Source organism: Tinamus guttatus, unplaced genomic scaffold (genome assembly GCF_059628265.1).
Source record: "Tinamus guttatus ecotype Peru unplaced genomic scaffold, ASM5962826v1 Tinamus_guttatus_pri_ptg000150l, whole genome shotgun sequence".
Lineage (NCBI taxonomy): Eukaryota > Metazoa > Chordata > Aves > Tinamiformes > Tinamidae > Tinamus > Tinamus guttatus.
In genome coordinates, this window is record NW_028288684.1 from 4,392,054 (window position 1) to 4,416,553 (window position 24,500).

A 24,500-nucleotide genomic window follows, 5' to 3' on the forward strand; every position below is an offset into this window, starting at 1 on the left:
ACAGTTGTAAATTCTGTAAATCACTAAAAACAAACCCTGCTTTCTCGAACTGCTATTTCTGCTTGAAGAATCACATCATTTACGCAATCACAATTAGCAGTTTGAGCTGAATGTCTTGGCACATCCCTTCTTGTTCATCAACAAAGTAACAAGCTTGTTTACTGCAAAGAAAAAAGAAAAATATCACAAGTAGGAATATGAATAGTACTAGCATGAGAGGTCTAATCATTACCCTTTCCTTTCTTCGGAGCTGTTTGGAGGAGTGGTTCCAGTGAGATCATAGCAAAAGAAGACAGACACTAAGCAAAATAAATGTGCTCTTAAAAGCAAAATTAAAACATCTGGAGCTTGCAATCACAGGGTACTTCAGAGAGCCCTACATCTGCCAGTTCTTTTTGAATAGTAAGAATGAAGAGAAAAAGGAAAACATCAAAGAAATAGATCGCTGGATGACTTGCACCCTGTCTCATTTATGTTTTATCACCGGCAATGTGGTGAAGGAATCTCTTGTTTCGGTGTAGGAAGGACAGTACTAAGTGATCCAGTTAAAAAATTTAAGGGCAACATCAGCTTTACTGAATCACTTCAGGCAAGTTGATCCTGATAGAAATATGTTCAGTCTCATCACAGAATCTGTGGACTTTGCTAATAAAGAGGAAGACATGCCTTTGATTAATGCTGGAGATAACAACATTTTCAGAAGTTCCAGCAGCTTTGGGACATTTGTGTTGTTCCCTGACTGGATCTTTGGGAGAGAGAAAAAGCCCAATAGCTCTATCTGTTCTGCAGCTGTTAGGAGAAATTTGAAGTGTGAAATAGAAGCATATGTCACACTTACTTAATATCTCTGGCTAGAAGCAAAGGTAGTATTGACAGGACATGGTAAAGAAACTTGTTTTCTTTGCTGCCTCCATTGCACTGTTACTGAAAAACCTTCTCTATCAGCTGCCACCTGACCAGCTCATTTTGAGTCCTAAGCTAATGGAGCCCAGAAACAGGTGAAAATTTTCATATGATATTGGTTATAATCCAATGAACATGTATATACGTTCACATGGGTTTTTTTTTTTTTGACATTTTAGGGACACTTTTCATAATTCTTCGGTAACATTAGCAATCTTGTTATAGAATCATTAAGAAATGTTGTTTTCCCCATTTCGTGGTATGAGCTTTGATCATAGAATCATAGAATCATAGAATGCTCAAGGTTGGAAGGGACATCTAGAGATCATCTAGTCCAACCCCCCTGCACACGCAGGGTCACCTAGAGCACCTGGCACAGGACTGCGTCCAATGTTCTTCTTAAAGCACCCCATATCTATTATTCTAGCCTTATTAATATTCTTTACTGATAATTTTATCTTTGCATCTTTATCAGTCTTAAAGCACTGCTTACCTACTGCAAAGGTTAGGAGATCAGTTCGATTGATAAACCTGAGTATATGATCCTATTTTCTTATATTTATATATTAAACTGATTGTATAAATATGATTTTTCTCAGGGTGTCTCAATGCTGAGTTATTTTAAACATTGCTATGCTACTGTGTTTATGAGGAATACAGGTATAAAATGACTATGTTGTCAACAAGACACTCTTCTGTTTCTTTATCCTTTAGGCCTACTAATTAGTTTTACTTTCAGAAGGACAAGAGTGGTGCTATTCATCAGTTGATCCCAAGGCATATGTAGAATGACTACAAGCATTTGAATATCTCTTTTGCACATATTCACAGTCTTGAATGTATTTTCCCATAGTGATTTTACCTATAAGACTCTAGCTAAATTAGCTATAATTCTACAGGAAAGAACATAACATCTCCACATTGTATCCCAAGCTAAAGCACCAATATATCTATACTTCCTTAGCTTGAGCATCAAAAAGTTAGAAGATTCAATACACTGGGTTCCTTTTACTATCAGGGGAGTGAAATAGTAAACGTCCTGTGACCAGAGCCTAAGACACGTCACATGAATCCCCTTTGATAGTTCATATTTTCTTTGGTGATCATAAAGGATCCTACAGGATTAGCTCACGTGTAACACTTGACTTTCAGATATCTTAAGTTAGACAAATCACTCTCACTTAAGAAGTCCTGTCCTACATGCACTGGTAGGGTACATGGAGAGAAGGAAAGCATGATTGTATTCTTTAATAACACTGCTGTATCTATGTGTAATTTTAGTCTTTTGGGCACTTTGGGAGTTTTTTCCTCCCTTATCTATTTCCTAGGTTGTTTCACGGATTTGTATTTTAAACTGCTTTAGGACTGAAATTTACTACAAATTTACAGTTTCACCACAGGATCAAGTTTAGATGCATTCTTATGAATACCAAATGTAAACCAATAACATGGTAGAAACAGTCTTATGTTAAGACTTTAGTGTCTGAAAAGTCATTACATATTTTCCAAAAATTGTCTATTATGAACATTTTCTTCAGATTTCCCATTACCACTATTAATGACAACCTGAGTGTCACTTTGGAAGCAAGGTGGCTTGTGATCTAGAGAAATGTGTTGTAATATTCTTCTGGTCAATTACATATTCATCAAAGACAGTAATATCTTGAATATTTTGGTTGCTATTCTGTGTTTCTATAATAAGCATGGTCATCTGTCAAGTTCTTAGTCACCTCTGTTATCGTAGAAATAATACAACATCGATCAGTCTTGTAAATTGAGTTAAAGCTGGCAATTTTATTTTTCTGCTCTGCATTAAATATTCAATATTTCCTCTTGTCCTTCAGGGAATAAATTTAAGAAAAATGACTCTCCCTCTAAATGGTATCACTTCTACCAAGTGCCCCGAGTAAGCTTTTCTTATGATAGATTATGCTTGGTTCCAAACAGCTACTACTTGCTCTATTTGGAGACCATAATTAGGTTCATCCAGATATTTTTTGCCTCCATGCCTGCTAGATAAGGAATCTTTGTGCAATATTTTAAAATAGCCCACTTGCAGTCAAGGTCTTCACTGTATATGGAAATGCTGAGAATAGGATATCATTTAAAGGAAGTTAAAATCTTTAGCACTATGGAGTGTTTCCACCCATTAGTATATATAATATTGTGAAAAGATAATGAATGCCCTTCAAAATATTTTCATTGTATTCATTCTATAATTCATTTGTAGTCTTGCTTTTGAGTAGGATTCATCAATTTATATTTAACACTGATATTCTGAAATGAAGTAAATAAGAGAAAAATACTCAGTAACAATTCAACCACTTCTGAAAATAATTTCTTGATTTAAATTTGTGATTGCTATTACTTGTTTTCAGTTGACTTCTTGTAACTGGAGAAGCAAATTACTATTGCGTTGATATGTAAGCCCACATAAAATGATTTTGTCAATGTAAACTTAATTACAAACCAAAATATATTTTGGGAATCTTCCTTCAGTTAGCAAAAAGACAATCCCAGTCACCTGATAAATATGAATCTGGAAAAATGAACAGCTAACTCAAAAATCAAAAACTCAAAAACACAGTAATATATTCATGGTCTCCAGATATTCCATGAGATAGTTTTGTTTTCACAAAAATCAAAACAGTTATAAATAGTAAACAAATGGCAATCCCCTTGACTCATGGAGCTACATCAGGGGAGAGACATAGTCTGGGAAGGATGGACAGGTGGCTGAGAACACACTTGTCACCACCTGGGAATATGAGAAAATTTTGGAAGAATTTGTGTCAGTGGAAAAACTACCGATGTCTTGTCCTGTATCGGGGGTTTAACAGGCAGGGGGGAAAAAAGAAGTGGCAAACTGCCTCTTTTCATGGCTTTTTTTCTCTGTACCTAGTTCAAAAGCCAGCTCTGAATACATTACAGAGGGCCATAAAAAGAGATCATCCCCTGTCCTGTGAAGACCTTTCTGCCAGATTAGGAGTTGCAATGCCCGACTCAAGTCATCTTAGACAATTCAGCATCTGTGGCTTAAGAGCACAACTCAATGGTGTTTCAAAGAATTCAGGGGTGCCAGGGATATCTACTGCATGTGTAACTTTGCCGTTAGTCTTAATATAGGTAGAGCTGTTGTGCTTGATCTTACTAAAATTGCCATTCCCATATGATTATTTTATAGAGATAGCACAAAACTCTTCTCAGACATTCTCCAGACAACATGATCTGAGCCACTAACTCACACACAAATGAAAAAAAATTGAAAGAATAAGTAAAGATTTTTTTCAGATCACTGCTTGCCTTTGAAAATTCCTCACTAAATATGTTCTTTCTAAATGGTGTTTTTGTACCAAAATAGAATGCATTATCCAGTCAGTCTCCATGGTAACTATGTTTCTTATTAAATGGAAGAGGAAAACAGCTTAATTAACTCATTGACCTCTTATTTGTTAAAATGTACTGCTATACCTTCAATGAATGTATCTGCTATATAACGAAAGACATCATCTCCCTTTGGTTGTTTTTAAAGAATAGCAAATTCTTCCTATTAAATTTAGATCATATTCAAACAGTAAATGGTATATCAAGGCACGGAGAGTGATGTCTGTCCGACACTCTGCCTCTTAAAGCGTCTCTTAACTTTCAGATGTAAAGCTACTTTACCTTGACTCTGCAGGAATACTCATTACACTTCTCTCTTCATAAAATCCTAAATGATAGCCTTCCAACAATGGTCTCTGATGTTAGTCAAGTGTGATGTCTTAGACAATTAAACCCTTTGCCTAGGGAAATAAATGAAAATAGATAGTTTTATCCAAACCTTTAGAAAAAACAACAATAACAAAAAGGAAAGATAAAAGAAATCAGATGCTTTCTGAAGGAAAATGAGCAAGAAAAGCCATAGGCAGGGATATAATTTACACTGTAGTGTCTCTACAGATGTGTAAAATGCAAGTCTTAAGACAGGTGTCTATTGCATTTGTAGGTTAACACAACACTGAGAGATGGTACAGATAGAGAATACAGAAATCAATATTAAAAAACTGAAATATTCTTCACAGTTTTTTGAGTCTTCTTCTCTGGAGATCTTCAAAATCCACTTGGATGCAGTCCTGTGCCACGTGCTCTAGGTGACCCTGCGTGTGCAGAGAGGTTGGACTAGATGACATGTGGAAGTCCCTTCCAACCTTAAGCATTCTATGATTCTATGATTCTATTTCTGTGGAGTCAGGCATATAACTGCATGAAAAAATCATTCAATAATTATGTTCTGAGTTTTATTTTTTTTAAATTATTTCTTCTCGGGCAGACTAAATGTTTATGAATCTGTGCTCAAATCTTTCTGGCACTAGTGAAAAAAGTGCTTAAAAGTCTAACATGTTGGGAAAGAGCATCTGGGTGAGCAATCCTGCCTCAGACACAAGTGTTTCTGAAAAGGCTTCAGGTTTTGAACAGCAGAAGAAACTTTGTATTTCCCAGTGTGTTAGTGTGTATTTTTCAGTGTGATAGGGTGTTCCCATTCCACTCTTTCTTTGATAATCTACTTGCAGATGGCATTTAATCTGTGTATTTAGTCTGAAGGGGCAGTGAGAGATTCCTGGTGACTCTTGTTAATAAGGATATTTGAAATGTCACTGCTCTCTGACAGCATTTTACCCAATTGAAACCGACTCAGATAAACAATGGGTCCGGGGAAAAAAAAAAAAAGAAAAAGATTTTAGAGCCATTGATTCTATGTACAGTGTTTTCAATAAAAATATGAGCCTCTCCTTATGTAGGTAGAGGTTTTTTGAATAAGTGTCCTGGCCCCATAGATAGGGTCTTCTTTATATTTACATATGCATGTTCTCTGCATGCATTTATTGTTCCAAATAGGATAGCGCTCTTAAATGTGTTAAATGTTCTTTAGGTCTACCCTTTTCATTGCCCTGCTTATCTGTAGCCTTAAAATTTATTTGCAATGAGGAACAAAAAGAAAAAAAAAAAAAGAAAAAAAAAAGAGGTTTTGCATCTAGTGTGTGCTGCTTCTCCTATTATAATGTCCTGCGGGAAGAGGGATTAGGTAGATCATCCCCTAGGTACAATATCTTGCTCCTTAGGAGAAAGACCTATTACACAGGCTAAGACAGGCAGGTAGATTTTCATAGAGAATCGCATTCCTAAGTAATATGTTTGGAAGGAAATACAGTGGGTAGGACATTGGAACCTGGACATATCTCAAAAGAAGCCAGGAAAGAAAGGAAAATGGTTGTAAAAATGTCTGGAATATGTACAAGGCCTTGGGATTTGGCAGAAGGAGTAATGGCCTATTTTACTTTATGGTTGGTTCTAGTCAGAGTTCAGATCATGAATAGAAATACCTTTTCACATAAACTGTTTTGATGAGAAGGATAGGGAATCTGTCACAGACTAGCTGTTCAGTCCAGCTCAGTGATAAAAGGCAAACCTGGTGCATTCTTGTCACTGCTGTTTTTCATAAGTAGCCACCCAAATGAACTCTCAGGTCATGCCAAGTCTCAGAAGAAACTGATTGATCCTCCCAGAAAGAGAGCCTAGGAATAAACCAACATCTGTGCAATCAGAGAACAAGGATTGTGAATGAGATGGTAATTGATATACTCATGTATAAATGATACTTCCAGTCTCACAAATACAAAAAGAAATCTCTTCACATTCATCAATAAATAAGGCAAGAGCCCAATCCAGTACACAGTAGTACATGACACTGGCTTCAAGTTGATCTAAGCACCACTGATGGCTTTGAGTCTCAAGGGACAGTTGTCCACTAAGGAATGAGGTTGACTGAGCTTTCATCGTGTACTGACACTGTCCTAGTGCCAGAAGAAAGAGGGTAAGTCCTGCTTCCAGTGCCTGGATACTCTGTACGCTCATACTATGGATTCAGTGTATCTGATAGGCAGAGGACAAGTGCTCCTTCTTCTGGATTCAGATGCGATCCTGGAAACATTTTCTTCCCCTGCTCCACAAAGGAGCAAAGGTCTGTGAAGGTGTTTTTATTTTATTTTATTTTATTTTATTTTATTTTATTTTATTTTATTTTATTTTATTTTATTTTATTTTATTTTATTTTATTTTATTTTATTTCCTGAAATTAATTACTTGCTTTTGGTCACTCTATTCTGAAGAATGGTATATCTCACCTGGGGATAATGGGATGCAGCAGGCAGAGAATCATAGAATCATAGAATGCCTAAGGTTGGAAGGGACTTTTGGAGATCATCTAGTCCATCCCCACCTGCACACGCAGGGTCAGCTAGAGCACGTGGCACAGGACTGCATCCAAGCAAGCCTTGAAGGTCTCCAGAGAAGGAGACTCCACAACCTCTCTCGGCAATCTGTTCCAGTGCTCTGTCACCCTCACTGTTAAGAAATTTTTCCTTAAGTTCCTGTAGAACTTTTGATGCTTCAGTTTGTGGTCATTGCCTCTAGTTCTGTTGGTGGCCACCAGTGAAAAGAGGCCGGCCACATCCTCTTCACTCCCTACCTTGAGATATTTACATAAACTCTCTTCTTCAAGCTGAACAGGCCCAGCTCCCTCAGCCTCTCCTCATAGGGCAGATGTTCCAGGCCCCTGATCATCCTCGTAGCCCTGCGCTGGACTCTCTCCAGCAGCTCCACATCCCTCTTGTACTGTGGAGCCCAGAACTGGACACAATACTCCAGATGTGGCCTCACCAGGGCTGAGTAGAGGGGCAGGATCACCTCCCTCGAGCTGCTGGAGACACTCTTCTTAATGCAGCCCAGGATCCCATTGGCCTTCTTGGCCACGAGGGCACACTGCTGCCTCATGGTCAACTTGTCGTCCACCATGACACCCAGGTCTTTCTCTGCAGAGCTGCTCTCCAGAAGGTCGGTCCCCAGCCTGTACTGGTGTCTGGGGTTATTCCTCCCCAGGTGCAGGACCTTGCACTTGGCCTTGTTGAATTGCATGAGGTTTTTCACCGCCCAGTTGTCCAGTCTGTCCAGGTCCCTCTGGATGGCAGCGCAGCCCTCTGGGGTATCGGCTACTCCTCCCAGTTTGGTATCATCAGCAAACTTGCTGAGGGAGCACTCTGTGCCTTCATCCATGTCATTGATGAATAAATTGAACAGGACTGGACCAAGGACTGACCCCTGGGGGACACCGCTAACTACAGGCCTACAGTTAGACTCTGCACTACTGATCACCACCCTCTGGGCTCTGCCACTCAGCCAGTTGTTAGTCCGCCTCAATGTCCACTCATCTAATCCACTGTCGGAGCTTGCCCAGGAGGATTCTGTGAGGGACGGTGTCAAAAGCCTTGGTGAAGTTGAGATAGATGACATCCACCGCTCTCCCCTCGTCTATCCAGCTGGTCGTTCCATCATAGAAGACTGTCAGGTTAGTCAAGCATGATTTCCCTTTGGTGAATCCATGCGGACTTCTCCTGAGCACCTTCTTATCCTCCACATGTTTGGAGACAGCAGCCAGGATGAGCTGCTCCATGACTTTTCCAGGGATGGAGGTGAGGCTGACTGGCCTGACTTGCCATTTTTGAAGACTGGCGTGACACTGGCTTTCTTCCAGTCTTCTGGCACCTCCCCCCATTCTCCAGGACCTTTTAAAGATGATGGAGAGTGGTTTAGCAATAACATTCACCAGCTCCTGCAGCATTTTCAGGCGCATCCCATCAGGGCCCATGGATTTGGGGATGTCAAGTTTCCCTAGGAGCTCTCTGACTCAATCTTCCTCTACCCAGGGCAAGTCTTCCTCTCTCCAGGCACCTTCTCTGGTTTCTAGGGTCTGGGATTCCAGAGGGCTGCCCTTGGTAAACACTGAAGTGAAGGCAGCATTCAATAACTCTGCTTCTTGCTATTTTTAACATCCCTTGCCAGATTGTGTTCCAGATGTGCCTTTGCTTTCCTTGTTGCATTTCTGCATTCCCTGACAACATTCCTATATTCCTCCCAAGGAGCCTGTCCTTTTTTCCACATTCTGTATACCGCTGCCTTCTGTTTGAGTATTGCCACAAGCTCCTTGCTCATCCACGCAGGCCTCCTGCCCTCCCGGCCTGACTTCTTACTCAAAGGGATGCGCCGCTCCTGAGAGTGGAGGAAGTGCTGCTTGAATACTGACCGGGTCTCTTGGGCTCCCCTTCCTTCCAGAGCCCTAGCCTATGAGATTCTTCTGAGGTCTCTCAAGAGGCCAAATTTGGCCCTCCTGAAGTCCATGATTGCAAGACTACTTATAGCCCTGCTTCCTTCTCATTGGATCCTAAACTCAACCAGCTCGTGGTCACTGCAGCTGAGGCTACACACCACCCTCACATCTCCAACCAGTCCCTCTCTATTTGTTAATATGAGGCCCAATAGCCCACCTCTCCTTGTTGGCTCCTCCACAATCTGTGTTAAAAATTTATCACCAACACACTGCAGAAACCTACAGGACTGTTTGTTCCTGACTGTGTTGTCTGATGATCAGGCATCGTGATGTTGGAGTGGATTTACTATTTCCCAGACTGGTGAGTCCTAGCTTGTGTCAGTGTGCTGCAGGGAAAGATCAGTACTAATGCTGAGATCCTGTGGGAGATAGGTTCCCGTTGTAGTCTTCCCAGGTTTGCACTGCCAGTCTCGCCATATAACATGAAGTAAGAAGGTAGCTGGGGAGGTCTGAAGGTGCTGTACAAGCCTGAAGTGAACAAGGAAGACCAGGCTCTTCCTAACTGGCATGTCCCTTGGGAGCAGTCTAACAGAAGACAGCATAGATATAAGATTGAATAGCAGTTTCATATGGAACTAATGTCTTCCATTAGCCACACTGCGGGTATACATGTCCCCAAACTCAACAAGAACAGTGTAAATGTAGTTGCTGGACTTTTAATGCTGTGCCACATGCATGGCAAATGTATCTTGGAGAAATGTGTGGAGAATTACGGGCATACTCGTGGAAATTTATGGCATAGATGTGGGATGTTGACTGTGCTTGGATCAGCAGCATGAAACGAAATGGTGAACCAAGCCCTAGCAGTGCAGGATGCAGAACAAAGCCCTGACTGCTGAGCTTTGTTCAGAGCGCTTCTATGCTTTGTGGAGGACCTGGACAATCCCTACTGAAGCCCTCCCTGAACAGCCATGATCAGAAAACCCACGAAATGAGTCTGAAAACCCATAACGGTAGCTGCAGTGGGACATGGGTTTCTTATTGCCCCATTAGCTCTGCTTGAACTCCAGCTCTCTGACAGTATGGAGAAATCAGAGTTCCCTCATTCGAAGTGCCATGCCGAGAGGCATTGGACCCGTGCAGAGAGGCATGAATACAAACGAAATGCCACGTCAAACAGTGAAGAAATGAACATAGCATGAGGATTATAAAACAAATTTTCTGTAGTTTAGCGCAATTTCTGGCACTGGTGATCTAGCAGAGAAGATGCCTAAAACAGGAGGACATAGGGAGTAATCTGCTGCCTGCACTTGTGAAAACTGTGCTGGTATTGCAGCGGGCCAATGAAGGAAATGCAGGATAGCAAGGAGTAACAGATATCCTAATTATATATGTTAAACGGGACGCAAAACAGGATCGATTTCTGCCATTGGATAAAAGACATTTCAATATGTGGCGGCAACTTAAGAATCACTTTAAATATTAGAGCATTCACTTTCCTCCACAGCATAATTTATAGCTCTTGGACTCTCGACAACTTTGTTGCCTTTCTGCTAACCCATCTCTGTCTCCAAGTGTAGACATGGCTCTGTGAAAGAGAGGTATTCCAATAAATGCTACCAAAATAGCATTTTACAGTAGTTTCACAATTTTATTTTACAACTGATACGCACGTATATTCTCTGTGTACAAGAGTAAACAATTCTAACAACACTAAATAGTATTCCAGAGCAATATGGCATAAAAAATCAACCAGGAAGACTATTACAATCTCATCTCAAGCAATCTCTTCCTAGTATATCACATGTTTTTGCTAATTTGTGCTACCTCCTCCACATCACTCCATGTTCCACAGGGTTGGAAAGAAACTCCTGAGTACAAGAGGTTTGTCTTCTCTTATATACGTTGATTAATCTTTTCCTTGAACTAGCAGGTTGAAAATACTTAAGGTATTCTACCCTCAGCTTCCAATCTACCTGCTCAGCACTTCACTGTATTGTTTGGAAATAATCTGACGTACACTCATTGTATTCATGGTCCATTTATACCTACTTAGGCATATGCCAAAGCTTCTCTTTAGCATTAATAGGTCTGTATCTCTCTTATCCTTTCTCTGCTTGAGATATAGACAACAATCTGGTTCCCTCTCAGCTGCTTGGCTAAGCAAGCCAAATTTGCCAGCTTCATCTAATAATTTCAGTTTTGGGAATGGTCTACTTAATCTTTCCTGAATTTAGGCCTATCTGAATTCACCTTGATGATCACATGTAATCTAAACTACTTGAACTGCCCAGTGGGCCCTCAGGAGGACTATGCTATTCATACTTCTCTCTGTCTCTGTAAGCAGAAATACATTCTAGGCTTAGAAGTGCCTCTTTCATGCTCTCATCATATTGCTGGACACATTCTTTGTGTGTCATGATCTTCTCTGAAAATTTTCTGCAGTTTCCAAATATAAACTCCTGTTATACAAATGCTCAGAGCTGTCTCTGCATATATGGCACTGCACTTTCTACTACTAATCTTCATTTCACTGCTTTCTCTTTAGTCTTCAAGATCATTCAGATCTTCCTAAATTATATTTTGAATCTTGTCTATATTGCTACCTCCCAACTTTATCTTTGACTTGAAAGAATTTCTAAATGCTAAAAGCATTTTTCAGTCTCAACCTTTAATTTTACCCACTGAGGATGGGTAAAATGTTTTTTTTTTTTTCCCCACAAAGGTATCACTTTACTGGGAGAATATTATTACTGATTTCATTTAAATAATTTGGAGAATAAATGGATACATGATAGATGTATATACGTATACATTTGGAGAGTAAGTGAATACACTTATCATCAATGTGTCTGAATATGACTTGGAATGTATAAGGCACAATTTATATCTAGTTTACAGGCTGAGCAAGAACTTACCAAGTACCCACATTTTGAGTAAGAATTATTTTTATGTGATGCGAATCTGTTTTTAAGCCACTCTTTGACCAGATAAATAAATAAACAGAAAAAAAAAACAGAAAAACAAACAAAAAAACCCAAACACAGCAGCTGAGATTTTGTATCCTTGTACCCTTGTAAGCTGAAGCTTACAAGAAGCAACATTGGAACAAAGTTCAGTCACTTTTTTTTTGTTGGTGGGAGAAAAGACAGAGAATTTTTGATGTGTGTAACTACATTAGAAGCTGATTCATTTAACCTGGGGTCTCTAACAATAACGTAGTTGAAATATTTTTAATTATAATCATTCACATTGGAGACAGAGTTGAATTTTTTTTTTCATTAAAATCTGTGGCTTGTTAAATGAACTAAGCCAGGCACCTTCAAACTGAATATCATTAAAATGAATAGGCCATCCATTATAAAGAGACACAACACAGAAGATACTTACACTTTTTTGGCAATGTGCTAATAAATCAGGGTCAAATAATAATTTACATGTAAGCTAGTCATGTGTGCCATGACTGACAACATTTGTACAGTATCTTTTGGGCTTGGGTGGAAGGAAGCCAGGCAGCACCTGTGGATATGTGCATTCAGGGAAGATTAGAGTCACCTGTAATTTTCAGTGAAGACATTCCTGCATTTGTTTACCTATCAGGCTTTGTTTGCATTCAGAGCAATCATTTGCTCTGGCTGTTGCTCTAATTTGTGCCTTTCTGGAGGGTATGGGTGTCTGTAGGCCTCTCATTTTCCATGCTGATATAGGACACTATGAGGACCAGCTGCTTGGCAAGGGCCTGGACTCTAAGAGCTGAGAGGGATCCCAGGCTGGCAGGATGGGCTGGTTAGGAACAGTGACAGTCACTTACTCAGCCTACAACTCAATTGTGCCCAGGTGGGCACAGTGCCCATAGCAGGCCTTGGCATCATGAAGTCAGCCCATGGGTTGGGGCTGCATGATGGTGGCCTCAGTGGACACCTGGCAAGGGAGTGGTGTGGCTCTTACACCACTGGCAAGGGTCTCTGTGGTAGATTAGAAGTTATTGTTCAGTGTGGGAAAAAAAATGCCCCTGGAGGACGAAAGGAAACCCAAAGGCACGGTTATGTTATCCTGTGAAATGAGTAGGATGAGATTGCTGTTGCTTATTCAGGGTAAGTATTGATTAGATACTCATCAATTGGATTCTGCCTTTCTTAGAGCGATTCTTTTTCTCAAAGAAAAAAAATAGAAATGTTGTAATTTTGCCATCAGTCAATTTTGAGCACTTAGTTACCTCTCTTACTTTTGATTAATCGTTTCCTATGTTTGCAACAAGGTGAGCATCTTCAATGCTAAGTGAGGTCTTGTGGTTCCATTTTTTTCCCCCAAATGTCCAATAACATCAAAGGAGGGGAAGGCAGGCTGACTTGATTGGAGTAGGGTGGCCGTATGTTGAAGAGCATCACTAAAAACTCTCCACTTCAGCACAAAGAAAATAACAAGGAGGACAAGATACAAACAGAGAGGTACTTCTATATTCTCCTAGCTTTCTGCTGTGAAAGGAAACTATTTATTAAACAGGGATGAGCCGAGAAGGCAGTTGTGTCTGCAAACAGAGAACCTGCCTCTGGCTTTTTCATTCTTGTTGTTTGGAGAGAAAAAGAACTTCATGTACACAGGTTGTTCATAAACAGGAGAGCATCACAGATACCTATCACTACCTTTTCCTCTGCCAACAGAAAAAAGCAGCAGGACCTTTAATGGTGGTTAATTGCTGGGGCCAGGAAAGGAAGCAACATTTATGTCTCCTATCTTGATAGCTGCTTGAATTACTGCTTAACTTTTTTTTTTTTCCTCCATGTTCTGTATGTGAAAGAAATGTAAGGGCTTTAAGGCAAAGAACCTTTGTTCTTGAATTATTCTCCTCACTGCTGTTTGTGTTTAGATGTGGATTATCTTGTTTGAGAACAAAAAAATCTTTTAAAACAATCCTCCAATCTTGTTTAAATATTTGCATTGAATGTTTTGCTGAGGATACCTATCATAAGCATATGTATGAGCTTGAATATGTGTTACTTTTGCAAATTAAAGCTCTTCCCAAAGATCCGTGGGGAAGAAATAAGGAGGCACATACATTCAAACAGCAGAATTGGATAATAACAGATTAATGTATGATTAGATCTAGTGAATTTGTGAATGTTTTCCCTGCCACTAAGCAAATAAAGAGCAAAATATTTACAACAGAAAAGGAATCATTCAAGTGAAAAAGAAGACTGACACAAACTCATTTGAAAAATATGACAATTTTTATAAAATAGCATAGAAAGAGTCTGAAGAAAAAGAAACCTTTGGATGATTCCCATTAAATAGATAATTAACTAAATCAAATGCTATATGGAATACACTTAATGAGAAATACATTTTGACCAAGCTATCTTCTTTGGCTGAGTTTCACCTCAGCTAATTTTATCTATTTAAGACTAGATAGGATCTAGTTCAAAACAAGTTGCAAAGTTTCTCTTATTAGTTGTCTGGAGAGGAATTGGTGGCTCTGGAGGGTGTTTCTGCCCAGCTTTTTTCTTTCTTGTTGTTCAATGTGGTTTAGCGATGTTTGGCTAGCTGGGTGATAGTGACCCAGATTTTGAAACACTATGTGAAACACGTGCTAGGTAGATGAAGTGCCAGAAAGATTATCTTGCCTCTCACTTACTGGCTCACCAAATAAATGGCTTTGAGGAGGTCTGCTGTACTAAGAGAACTAAGACATATCTTGCTTTCCATGTATTTTGTAAGATCTTGCTCTCCATATCTGCTGGTATTAATTTGAAGTGCATGCATTAATAGGAAAATACACCCTTGCCTCTTTCAAGCTTCAATTTGGAGTAATTGAAAAGCACTTGGTCTTTAAATACAAAATTCCTCAGTTTCTGAAGCATTATTATTCTTGTTTAGAGGGAGAAATAGAGCATAAGATGTGCTCGTTCTATAATTGGACTCCTTTTCTAGTATTTATTTTTCTGAGACACTTTTGTTTTCCTTGTCTCTCATTCTGTTCTCAAAAGCGTATGATAATCTCACTTTGCTCTCCTACTGCTATTGTTTTCAAGTGGCAGCAGTTATAAGCAGTTAACCTGCTGAGACTTGGTTTATTTAATACCCAAAGCTGTCTTGGGGAGACGGCTTTCATTCAGATCACAAACAACTGTGGATGGGCAAAGGGATATGGAGCTAGAAACCTAGCCAAACCTTCAAGAGATCAGGAAGGGTGTTTGGTTTAAAGTATGACCAAAACCCTCTGGGAAAAAATGGCAAAATTGGGAATTATTTTACATAGTTCTTCTGACAGTGCAGTAGTCTGATTGCTCAGTAGTTTTGTTAATTAAATTCCTTATAAAAAGGAAATATGCATAAACAAATACGGAACAAATATTCTTTGGTAATAGACTTCCTGGTGGTATGAGAAACTAAAATGAGAAAGAGTGAAGCAGCAGCTTCCACCAAGGATATCTGGGTTTCAGTTTCAGTTGGCTGACCAGATATGGGAATATTTTAAAAACTTTTTTTTTTTTTTAGTTTGAAATCATCGTTTTTGCTCAATTTAAATACTAGAATTCCCCTCTGTCCTTAGTGTCATCGGCTAGTCTTTAGCGGCTGCCTCAACTGAGGATGGAAACTTGGAGAGCCCAAATTGTCTAGACCTTAATCTGACACAAAGAATATTTTCAGATAAAGTCAGGGCAGAAATGCCTGTTTTCTATACATGAGCTCATGTATTTTGTTAATGAGGCTTTTTTTTTTTTTTTTTACAGTGATTGATTCCAACGAAGATTTTGTTCCTGTGTGCGACTGAGATCAGGATTGCCAATTTCAACATTTCAAAACCTGTAAATGAAGCTCAATTATCATCAGATCAATTTAAAAGTAATGATGCTTTACAGATTTTCATCCTTCTTTGTTGTCTGATTGCTAAACTGTCAAGATAAATTTAAACATATATTCAAACTTTTTTCCATATCTAGGAAGCTTTCCCTTTTTGAAATGTAAGATAAAATTTCAGCTGACTTCAGGAGCTATGACTAGAAGAAAAAATTTTCAAAGAAATCAGAGGTGTAGACAGCATTGATCCCCTTCCAATCCACTCTCAGAGGCTTGACCTTTCCTAGAAAAGCCTCAGTCTAAATATGTTAGAATAAACTGCTTTTGCTCCTAGGTGAGAAAATGAGGTAAAGAATGCGAAAAGCTCCTGTGTAATGAGTAAGGCCCTAAAATCATCTCTTTGCTGCTCAATATAGAGATAAGCACAAATAATTTTTGCATGCGTCTCAGCAAAGTATTGAGCAGTTCTACAGGACAAACTTGTTCCAAGGGATTTTTTTGTGGTCACATATGTAGGGTGTGAGGGTTTGGAGATGCCACTGCAAGAGGAATGCATTATCTCTCTCTGTGTTATTTCCAGAAGGGACAGATCCACATGGCTGAGCAGGTGGTGGCTCTTCTCTGTGCAGTCACATGCTCATGGTTGCTTTTGGAAAGGTAATATTGAGGCAGGCTGATCTCCGAGGGAATGTGATTTCTTTTTCTATATTTTTAAGAAAGGAAATGAGGAAGGAAATTTTGTACAATAAGTGTTGTGTTGAGAGCAGTAGTTGAGATTTAGTCATTCCTCTCTGCCCTCTTCCCCAGGTACTTCAGTTTTAAACAAGCTGCATGATATTGACTGCAGAGGTGAAGGAAGGTGATTATGTTTGGAAACAGAAATTACCACAAGCAGAACAGAAGCCTCACTCATGAAATGAGATGTGCTCACATCAGACAGTCACCATCCTGGAATCAGGAGAAAAGTTCATATGAAATCACATGTCTTGAAAACAAGGTGTTTTAACATGAAACTGTCAAATATTGGGTCATTCTGAATGACTGAAGAATTGCATACTTCAAAAATGGAAAATATTGAGCAACAGCATCAAAATCAGAATCATCTCAATTGTAAGTGAGGCTTTAGAATGAATATGGAAACAAAGACTAACTAATAATGTGAAAACAAATGAGGCAAAAGTGTAACAGATTTACCAAGAGCAGATAATGCCAAACTAACATGATCTCTTTCTTTGATAAGAGAACTGATCTTCTAGACAAAGGCTTAATGTATCAGTCACACACTAAAGCACATGTTGTGATGCTAGCTAGTAAGCCTGAAGGAGATGAGCACAGAAATATAAGGGAGGTAAGGGGGAGCAGGTAACTGCTTGTGCCAAAGGAGGAAGTATCAATCCAGGGAAGTATCTAGGAAAGTACTACCAGTGGTGCCCCTAAATCTTATTTTAGATACTTTAGATTCTGATCTTATTTGATAATGTCTTAATGATATAGGTGGAAATTACAGGAGTGTTCTAACTAAACTTATGGATAACACAGTTTGAGCATTTAAAAAACAAAGCATACATTTTCCACCAGTACATTGAGTCTGGGAACTAGAGCAAAGCTTGTAAATAAACATCAGAGGTTCTCCACAGCCTTTCAGTGGGAACAAGAAAGAAGATTAATTTTCAAGGCAGAGACAGGTGAGTTTTCAAAGACGGATTACACAGTGTGATTGCCTACAACAACAAGCTATTGTTCTTGACAGTTGAACGAGTCCCTCCCAGCCTCGTGTTTCTAGACAAAAAGTTAAAAATCAATAGTGGTTTGGGGAGATCCATGACAGTCAGATTCCCATTCAAGGAATCTCTAACCAACAGGAGTTTCAGAAAAAAAGAAATCTTTCCAAGATTGCTGCTGCCATGCTAATTTGCTGTAATTAATTGCAAGGAGCTGCTATCCCTTGTGAAATCCCCCTGAGAGCCGCTGGCTGCAGACAGCTGCCCTGCCTCCCACTCTCACCCACAGAGCAGAAGCTTAGCCAAGATAAATCAACATAAAGTATCCTCTAAGTTCATATATTAACTAATGCATCAGTAACTACTCTTCTGCAGTAGCTGCTGGAGCGGGACTATCTATTTAAATTAAAGCTTACAAAACCTTTATGAGGGTTCTGATTCATGCATGCTGAGAAATAACACAGAAGTATGAGTCTGCAGCCAGTTTGCTATTTGAATAACCAGATTTACCTGTTCTTTTTAGCTTTTTTTTTATTTTTATGCATTTAAGACTCTTTTCATGCCTTCTACCTTTCATAATCAAAATATTCCAATACACAAAACTCTAAAACTTTGTTGTCAGTAATTACAGACTGAAACAGCATTTACCTCAAATCATTGCAATTTATTCTTTAGCCTAAGCTAGCCATGAAAGCTCCTTCTCTCTTCGGTGAAGGCAGATGTGCTTTATTGTGAGACAGGTTTCACAGATAGGTGGGATAAATTGCACCCTGTAAGTGCCTGTCCCTGTCTATCTGCCATTTAGAGAGTCAAGGTGTCTGAGATGCCTTACTTTAGATTACTAATGTGGGGTGAAGCAGAAACACACAAGCTGAGGCTCATTTACACAGATTTACTGCAGCTGAAGGAGGATCAACTCTCTGCTTCCCCTGGAGAGAGCGTGTTGGTTCCTGCAGCAGATTGGGCAGTGCAGGAGGATCCTGACTTTACCCTGGTTAGCTGTTTGGATCTAGTGGCACTAACCTGTGACAAGTGACAGGCAGAAGTGCATCCTATCCAATGTGACATGAGTGGGAATTGGCAGGTAAAGAAGATTGGTCACTTCTTTCTGCAATGTGTTTGCTCTACCAGAGTTTATTTGAGGGTGGGGAAAAAAAAGACAAATGATAATAAAAAAAGGGATCTGGAGTGAGAGCGTCTGCACTAAGCAGCTTTGGGGTGATGTCAGAGCCCTAGCTGAGCTTCCTAGAATTTTTTATCCAAGGTCTCCAAGGTTCATCAAAGTGTCTTGAATTCCTCTCTTAACAGCCAGTTGGTTTTGTTCTGCGTTCCCCCTTGGGAAAGTCTTAGTTAAGTTCCTGGGAGCTAAAACTAGAGCTGGTATTTTGGCAAATACTCCAAGCTCCTTTTCCATTTTTGGCAGGGCCAAAACCCTGGAAGTTGTGTGGTTTCCAATAGCATGGGCCTAATGCACCTTTGACTCTTCCTTTGGCTTGCCTGCTTTACAAGAAAGGGAACTGTACTTCTCCAGAGGTAAATGTGAGATATGGTCTGATAAGAGTGCTGACACCAGAACTTTTACAAAATTATTGTAAATGCTGAATGGTTATTGTTATTTTCCATGGGCATATATTTTTCTGCCTTTCAAGTTCTCAGAAATAATTGGACTATTTAGCTTTAAACTTTGAAAAAACAAATTACTGTGGAAGAGTAAAGCTACTTGAAAAAACTAATAGATGATAAGTGAAAGTTGTTAATGACTAAGATTAGGCAGTTTGGATGGAAACTTACACAGCAGTAACTAGGATTTTCAATCCCACTTGTTCTATAATTGCAATATTACTCTGCAGATGATTCAACACTGCGCTTGCATAAAACACAGGTATACACCTGTATTAACATATAATTTTTCTATCAAATTAATTCTCTCTTCCTCTGCTGTGTGCAATGCTTGTCCCCTATTGGTTGTGTCACAAGACGGCTCCCTTTTCCAGAGCACACCACCCATTCTGCAGGACGAATTAAATACAAAGAAGTTTTGTCTGAAAAGTGTCCTAGTTTTATGGAGATACCAAATAGCTTGCTAAGTTACTCTAGTACAGCCAAATATTTATCCAAGTGTAATTAGCTTACCTCCTTTGCATTTTTAATAAAAATAAATATTACTGTCTTTCACTGTCTATCATAAAGGAGCAGAGGTAGCCAATTCTCAACACTATTCTCTAGAAAATCTCCTGCCTTAAAGCAGGTTAACTACACTGAACCCCCATAAACCATACTGTTTTTTTGAGTGCATTTCTTAGATTAACTGTAGATTGGGCTCACAGCACCCGCACCATGCTGAAGAAGATCTACATTTGGGTTAGTCATGATTGGGCATTAGGATTTTTACCCTTGCATGAAGATGTTGGACTGTAGTTTAAGTCCTTCTCACTCAGAAAAAGCCTCATGAGATAATCTAACAAGTATGAGCGTATGAACGATGGAGCCATGGGGTCCCGCGCTTCCACGGGGGCAGCTGTTTGATGAGCAGTAGTGTAGATATAGCCAAAAAAGCATCTCTGAAGGACCTCCTTCATATCATATAAAGCTTCTTCGTTGTCTTAACCTTTGTGGTAGCTATTTAACAGGCTGTCTCGCTTTTTCATTTTTTTTAAGATAAAAAGAGATATCATAGGTAAGTTGAAAGTTTGAGAAAGATCCTGAGATTTCAGATAAAAGATATTTTCCCAATACTACAATTTGTCAAGTTATGTAAACTGCAAAAAAGGAAGAGAATATTTTGTTATCCTGCCTTAGAGAAACATAGGAAATAGAGTAGCTGATGAATAAAAATGCATTAAGCCTACTGCTGATTTTTCCTTTTTTAATAGAACTATTCAATTAGCATGTCCCTCATTATTATTATTTTTTACCAATTACTATTTTATATTTGTGTGAGCTGCTGCAAATTTTAAATCGGTTGTGTTAAATGAAATGTATTTCCTCTATTTTACTGATCAGGTTACTCTCTCTTTTCCACACACAATTTTCCAGACCTGGATTTCCTCTTCTCGGAGAAAGGAGAGCTAGGGCCAAAGACATCTCACAAGAGTTCTCCACGGGTGTTGATTTAAAACGATGAATCGGATCTCTAGTTCTTAGCTAGCGCCGAGGCTAGCTCTGGTTTTGCAGTGATTTGTACATGCCTGGTACTGCCACAGGAGACGAGCAAATGCTGATAATCCCAGGGGTGAAGCTGTGTCTGTCAGTCTGTCACTAGCTCCAAGACTGTCCAACGTGCGTAAGAGAAAACAGGGGGACCTGAGTCAACACAATTCACCTAATCTTCTCCGCAGCTGATCCTCTGTTTCTTTCTTTCATTTCCGTTTGTTGATTTGTTTTGTTTCTGAATCAGTTGTTCTAATGACATAAATCAAGGAAACTTTTACTCTTGTTAACTCATCAAGGGTCCCAGGTGCCAGTGAGTGAATCAAAAAGTGAGGAGCCTTTTAGAGAGTTTTAAAGAGTTAAAGAGAGTTAAGTTAAAATGAGATTTAAAATAATGAAGAGAAATCGCTTGTGTCTGTAGTCATTATGGGAGCCAAATGGTTAGTTAGTGAGGTGCAGCTAATGAACATGACTTAACAGCTGTACATAATCTGTAGTGTTGTGGAACCGAGAAAACAAATCCAGATTCCTGACCAGAGATTGTTTCAAGCCTCACTGCTGTTCATTTCAACATGCAGCACTGCACTGGAACAAATCCAATAAAAACTCCAAGAGTTCACCTTCGTCCTCCTTTTCCCTCAAGGATTTCTCTTTTTGGCAGAATCTAGTGTGTTCACACTCTATTTTGCCACAGTTGTTCCCTCTTTCAGATCTGTTGCTAAAGCAGAAAGTGTTCCTCCTTCAGAGCATCAAAAAATATTTGTAGTTAAAATTCCACCTAAACCCTATGTTTGAAAACACTTTATTTGGTGGTGTTTCCTGCGTAGGATCAAATCCTCTATTTTTTTTTTCTGCTTACATTAGGCATCTCTCTGGGCTTACTTGATCTTCTAACGGCTCATAGGGTAGGGAGACTCATTCTACATAAACTTTTTTAGCAGCACACATGCTTTCTTCTAATATCACCCCAAATCACCCATATTAGTCTATGGTTGGTGTAGACTATGGAATTCCACCTAAACAGGCACAGAAAAATAATAGTAGTAATAATAAAAATGTATAGAAATGCCAAAAGGCCAAGCAGTAAGACTGGAAAAACGAGGATATCATATTTTAAACCAGTATATATATCTATTAACCCAAACATAAATCAATGAGGCAAAGAGAATTAGGGAGACAAAAAATATCAGGCACAAATAATGTAGGTAATACAGCATAGGTTGCAATCAGGGACCACTGGTGCTGTATTTTAAAGAAAAAGAAACTTAGAGCCAAATCAAATAAATAGGCTCACTGTTTCAGGTAATATTGAAATTTTCATCTTTCATCAATGTTTTGAAATTTTCATCTTAAATAAGAAACATAAGGTAATATCCAGCTAGGATGACTGATTTCTGTGATCAGCTCAAGCAATCATCAAATGGGAAGGGCAAGAAACTGAATTAAAACAGAGAGGGCTTCAGTTTTGCTCCTGTCAGTGGGGTACATGTCACAGCAGGGGATGAAGCTGAGACAAAATTTTTGGACAACCTGCTCAGCGGACCAGCTAGTCAGGAAACATGCAGAAAAAGAAGCAACTTGCAGCTTGCTTCTGAACAACACCCAAAAAATGGTCACCGAAAAGCTTTCTGTAAAGTACCTAGATCCAGCATTTTTGCATGAACAGCAAGCCCCACAAATCTACAACAACATTATTTAGTGTTGAAAAGGAGATTACATAGGCACAAGGAGGCTTGTTAAAAAGAAGTTTAAAGAGACAACCAAAGGGCGAAGTGTTCGTAAGTGACATATAAAATGCTTCAAATGGTTAAGCAACATATTGGAGGTTCAGAGAAAATGCCTATTTCTTATATGTTAGAGAGACCGAGCGAACACTTAAACTAGAAATAAGAACGCATCCTCAACTAGCTCCATTAGCAAAAAAAAAGCAAACAAACAAACAAAAATCCCACAGATTTCCTTTGTGATGTTCTCATCAATGTTCTCACCAAGCACCAAACACTGTTAAAGAAATGACAAAGGCAGAAATGGTTAGTTTACCTGGTACAGAGTGGTCACCAGCTGAACATTGTGATTGTTCAATATATTCATAAATGATCTGGAAAAGAGAAAGAACAGCAAGGTGACAAAACTTTCTTCCATTGCTGTGTTAATAAGATGTAACAAGGAGACCTGCTTAAAAAGATTTGCAGAAAAGACTGAAGATAGTGAATGACAGTGTGATAAAATGGTAAGTAAAATTCAGTGCAAACAAGTAAAATGCGATAGTCATGACAAAATTAAAATCCTAAATTAAGATACCAGGTGTTGGTTGACTAGCTGATAGTGATATGAAAGTTCCAGCTCAATGCTTAGCAGTATTCAGAAATGAATAGTGTCATTTAGGAAAAAAAAAATAGGAAAAGAATAGAGAATAAAAAAAAATCACAGTGCTGTTTGGTATGCTTATTGCGTTCAGTATCTTCAACAGTTTGTAGCTTTGCTCTTCCCAGCTCTAATAGGATTTGATAGAATTGGAAAAGATATGGGAATGATCAAAAGTACTCTGTGAGGAGTGACTGGGGAAACCTGGACTTCTCAGCCTGGAAAAGAATTGACTTCAGCCTGGGAAAGAAGGTGAATTCTGATGTAATATAAAGTTGTGAATGACATGAAAAAAGTCAATAGAAAGTAATAGCTCACTGCCATTTTTATTACAAGAACTAGAGGGCATAAAATGAAAGTAGTTGGTAGCAATTCAAATAAACGAACTGCTTCTTGATAAAACGTGCTTTTAGGAGGTGGAACATTTTGCTACAGGATATTGTGGTTGCTATGACTTTATTTGGATTTGAAAAGCAACTTAGCATATTGCATCGAAGAAAAGTTATTTATACAAAATACAAAGACTGACTCCAGAAGTTTCTCAGAACTACACCTTCTGGGAGCCTTGAAGAGTGTATCAGAGAAGTATCACATAGTGATGACCATTTTTTACACTCTTCTATAAGCATCTACTTCTCTCAGATGCTGATAAGGGACGAGGTACAATAGGATATTGGTGGTTTCATCTATACGAGCAAATGGAACATTCCCACCCAGAGCATGTTTGGTGGGACTAAACAAACTGGCCCATAGTCTTTTTTCCCGTGGATGCTGGCATGGTCTTGGTCCATGAGAACCAGCATGTCCAGGCAATGTCCAGTTCAGAGGACAGCAGCAGTGGCCAACAACCGTTTGCAGAAGGCTGTTCTGTCTGGATGTGGGAAGAAGGAATTTGGGCTTGTGGGTGGAGCCTGCCCTATGTCACTTTTCCTGATAGTCAGGGAAAAAGCCTTGGCCCATTTCATTTATGAGTGTAGATGTGGCCTGATCCTCTGTTGGATGAGGTATCTGGCTTCTTAAACCTGTTTTAAAAAAACCTAGTCTTGTTGCTACTGAAGTCTTACAAGAACTGACCCCAAAGAACCCTTTTTTTCATTATATTTTCATTTAGTAGAAAATATATGTATATATATTACTTTTTATCCTTATCTTTTCCTGAAGATTTTTAGTGGAGAGAGAAAAGGAACAAGCAGCAGAAGGACTTCTCTCCCTATGGAAAATTGGAAGGAAATTCCATGAATTGGAAATGAGTTCTTTCACATAGATGCATTATTTTCATGCAGGAAAAGAAGAAATGCTCAGTTGTATATCCTTGTTCTTGCTACATTCTAGTCCTTCCAGCAGGAATTCCATTCTAGTCTTTCCAGATATGTAATAAAATCAAGATTTACCTGTAAGTCTAGGATCTAATTAAATTCAAA